Here is a 4,959-nt window from a genome sequence, read left to right on the forward strand (position 1 = left end):
TATAAAATAAACAAATCAAGTCTATTAATGAATGTATTTTTCCAAAACTAGTTTCATCTTTTTAATTGTTATTAAAATGTAATACTTATAATCTAAATGCCGAGCCACAATCTATAATAAAATACTCAGCAGTTAGGAATTTCCATCGGGAAATTCTGCTATGGTTATAAATTCAGAAATTCCGGTGTAAACCAGTCTTCATAAACGTTGACAAATGAACGACATGGATTACACGGCCCACATTCGATGCAACCTGGAAAGGCTTAGCGGGTAGTATTCTTGTTTAGTTTGTACGTGCTCAATAATACAACGCCTATCGGCGTTTTTTAGTTCAGTAGATTTGTTGGCAAAACGCCGATCGGCGTTGGCCAGCATTTCAAAGGGTTAAACAATACTTCTTTTTGCATGAAATTTAGTGGATTTAAAAACACACGATGTGTTGACAGCCTATGAATGAAGTTTTATTAAAAACACAGCGTATGTGTTTATGGCCTATAGTTAATGTGACCATTTATTTTTGTCCTCAAAACGGGGCATCTACCAATTTTTACGTAATAGTATGTGTATTTTTTCGTAATAGTACGTATTTTTTCATAGTTTTTATTTATTAATAAAAAGAACAGGAATGAATAATATAAATATAAAAAAATTATGTTGTTTTAAATTTTTCTGATGAACAAATTTTCTCAAGTATTACTGGGGTTGATTTTAAATAAGAATGAAATCCTTGGCAGGATTTCTTAAAATTGATTTTAATTAACAACATCGCTTTAAGAACTGCGACTTGCAATTACGTATTTTTGGTCGTCCACAACTAGTTCATCTGTGAAAAGACTTCTACGGGTGTGAAAAGACTCTTTCTGTTCATCTGTGAAAAGACTCTTTCTATTCAACAATTATACGATATATATATATATATATATATATATATATATATATATATATATACATATATGTATAAATAATAATTCAATAAATATACTCTCTTTTTGAAAATGGGACATTTCGACGTCCCAAAGCTATGCTTGGGGACAACGGGACAGGTTACATAAAAACGGGACGGTCCCGTTCAAAACGGGACGTATAGTCACTTTACCCATAGTGAGAAAAAATTGACATGCAAAACAAAAGAATAAAACTACAGGTTATTTCAATATTTTTTTATTTCAAATGTTAAAATACTCTCTTTTAGCATATCATCTGTGTCCCATTAAGTATATAATAACATCTTAAAATCTACAGGACATAATTAAAAAAAATATATCTAAATAATTTTATAGTGTAAATATTGAAAATAGACAAGTTGTAACAAAAAAAAAAATAATAATAATCCCTGCACTTGCAGATGAAACTGCATATCATGCCGTTTGTGTGAACGGCTAGCTACCTCTGGGACGATAATAATCAACGCGTTCAAATAAGTCTTGATACAGTGATCGAGCTTGATTATTGAATGTTACAGAATGATGGCGTAGATAAACAGTAAAATTTAAATGATATGTAGTTTAACAATTGTTCCCGATTTCAAATTAAATTTACTCTCAAAAACACATAAATAAAAGTGGATGCAGAACGTGTCGAGCAGTTTGACTTGCATGTTAATAAATCATGCTCAATATTAAATATACATATAATAAAACAAAAATGGTTGTGGCTATTTGCAGGTACTATATCTGCAAATTATTGGATATTTGCAGGTACTATATCTGCGAATTATTGGCTATTTGCCGGTACTATATCTGCGACAGGCGCAAAGCCTTCTGCGCATGCGCGTGAACTGTCACTGTCAGCGTGTTTACTGTTAAAATTTTGTTTTAAACCTCTTAAAATTTAGTTCCAACTCGTAAAGTGACGTAGAGTAAAAAATATAATCCAAATTAGTTAATATTATTAATTGTTAGACAATTATTATCATATACAACGTATAAAGGTCTGTTCATACTTAACAGCACTGCACGGCTTCAGCACTGCACGACTCCGTTTCAAATATGTCATTTTATTACATTTCTATTCATATCTACCTACACGTCGCGGTCACGTCACGTTTACAGCAATTTGGCCGAGTGCAAGGCAAAATCGGCTTACTTATACATTAGAGGCCATGACGATACTTGCAATATGAATGCATACACGTGCATTCGTAGCTACGCGTCATAATACAAGTCAGCAAAAATGTTTCGACGTTTATCGAACGAAAAATTATGTATAATCGCGCTGTTGTTGGAAGAAGAAGCATAAGAAGGCAATAAAAAAGAACGGAGGCGTTTTGATGTGCATCCCATGTTAAAAAATAGAAAAACCGAAGGAGAGTTTTAGACACTGTATAAGGAGCTTGTGGATGATGGACAAATTTTTTTTAAATATTTGCGCCAAAATCATGTCGAAAGATTGAACAGCTGTCAACTGTCACTATCGATAATTGGTCCAAAACAGCAAAGCGGCACGTAATTCGCGTGTATATTTACTCATGGCACGTAATTCGCGTGTATATTTCCACGATGGCCAAAAAAATGGATACAATACGTTGACGGATGTTGCTGTAAGGTATGAACAGGAAATGTCGGGTACTGCTGTAAGCCTGCCGTGGCGTAAACGTGACGGTTGGTATGAATATACCCATACAAAATGTACCAAAGAATACTTTTCGTACGGCCGGATACCTGCTGAAGTCGGTATGTGCTGACTAGGTATGAACAGACCTTAATACCTACATACAAGTACATACAAGCCGCCAACTAGCTAAATGATATAAATTTATTATAATAACATGCGAAATTTATTTGCCCCATGTATAATGAACGATTGATTAAACAAGTCTAGCATACATTGAATGTAAGAAATTATAATCGGATTATAAGTTCACGCGCATGCGCAGAAGGCTTTGCGCCTGTCGCAGATATAGTACCTGCAAATAGCCACAACCAACAAAAAAATTAACAAGTACATAGAACGCAGATCACAGTAAAATCGTACACATTTCAAAAAAAAATTGATAAGTACATGTTCGTTATACATAGATACGTCGATACAAAATACAATTGATTTCAATACTGCTAATACATCGATTATAACAATAAAAAAATACATTAAACATAGAAAGATGTATACGGAATGTTTTCACAATACTTTCCAAATAAAATAAAAAGATGATTTAAGTACATATTATTAGATATATATATATATATATATATATATATATATATATATATATATATATATATATATATATATATATATATATATATATATATATAAGTAGTCGAATATCACTAGTTTGTATATTATTATTTCACCGTTACAAGCCAAAAAGTGTATAATATACAAAATAATACAATTTCTTTACGTTTTTATATGCGATCAAATAAGCCATAGATATGCTGATTCATCAGACAAGGACAGTTCCCCTAAGCTTAAAATCCCATTAACTCGTCCTATGTATTTAAGAACAAAGCCCGGCACTGAATGCGACGTTACCCGTTCAATTGAAATATTGAAAACAATTTGAATCTGTATATGTAGATGTTGTTTCAGTAAAGTGGTCTAAAATTTTCAGATCTGTGTACAATTCAAACGTAATATGTATATCGATACGATAATGATGAAGGAATTAAGCTCTTAAATTTAAGTCTTTTTTTAAAATATTTTATTTAAGTATGCATAAAAACCGTATGTTTGTCCATACAACGATGCGAATATAAATTGTATAATCGTAATAATTGATGCAACGATATGTCCATTGTGATGCGCCTTAAGCTATTATGAAAAATATACATTTTACAACACTCATCGGTAAGGCTAAGTTTACAACGCAAGACACTCGTCAACGATGACGACGACTATAAGAGAGTTCTCTCGTGGCATTATTTCTTTCGCATTTATTCCAATTTCGTCAAATCGCACGCAGACAGACAAATATGAATAAACAGGCACTTTCTACGAAACCCTTAGTAGTAAAAATCGATGACTTTCATCTTGCGCGGATGGATAAACTCGTCGACGTCCTCTCGAGAGTAAATTCAACACAACTATGCGGAATGGATCGGTGAACCGTTCGCGAAAAAGTCCATACATCGAATCTGGGGTGGGGGGGGTGCACGGCTAACAATTGATCCATAATTAAGGACAGAAACAATGCGAATCGTTAACAGACATGGACGGATCCTAATATTATCCATTTGTTCCTATTAAAAAGGCCAATGGAATTGCTTTTGTTTCCACATTTTTTTAGAATTAACAACTAAATATCCCACGAAGTCGCCTCGTCTCTCCATTCCGTGTTCATATTATTGTAATGCGTTAAATTCGGATTCCTCTTTATATAATTAGTATTAATACTTACGTTTCCTTCTTTACATATACATATATTAAGAAATGCTAAGTTGCAACTAATTACATTACATTAGATAAAAATGCAAAAATAAATTTTGATTATTAGATGCACATACATACATACATGCATGCATACGGCTAATTTTTATATATATATATTATATAGATGGAATGTTTTAATTGATCTTCGACAAATGTACATTGAGCTAACCTTCGCCCACGTTAAAAATATTTACATAAACATTCAGTCGACAAGTGTAACGTATGTAAAGACGCATATTCAAAATATAATTCAAATACCACCCTTTTCCATCTCCAACTTGTATAATTGTTTTAATATGATTTTATAAAAAAATTTCCGCTAATTATTGGATCGCAAAGGCACTGTATTAATACAGAAATATTTTCAGCTTTTTTAAAAAATAGGCGACACATATACAGTCACATTTAAAATTTAATCAACGAATTACTAATACTGACGGGCGAAGGTCTATTTCATTATTCGTCCAAAGTGCTTATAATGCGGTGGCTCAATCACTTACACAATCTAATTAACAATATTTATAGTTCGCTAAATGACATTATCATTACACACAGATTGACGAAAACATGGAATGTATGCAAGTAATT

General features: G+C 32.3%; 1 protein-coding gene across 1 annotated transcript in view; it reads left to right on the forward strand.

Annotated features, from left to right (window-relative positions):
- The window catches only part of LOC143909500 (uncharacterized), a 286,312-nt gene that overhangs the window by 108,929 nt on the left and 172,424 nt on the right, over positions 1–4,959 (forward strand). The window lies entirely within an intron of this gene.

Source organism: Arctopsyche grandis, chromosome 3 (genome assembly GCF_051622035.1).
Source record: "Arctopsyche grandis isolate Sample6627 chromosome 3, ASM5162203v2, whole genome shotgun sequence".
Taxonomy (NCBI): Eukaryota; Metazoa; Arthropoda; class Insecta; order Trichoptera; family Hydropsychidae; genus Arctopsyche; species Arctopsyche grandis.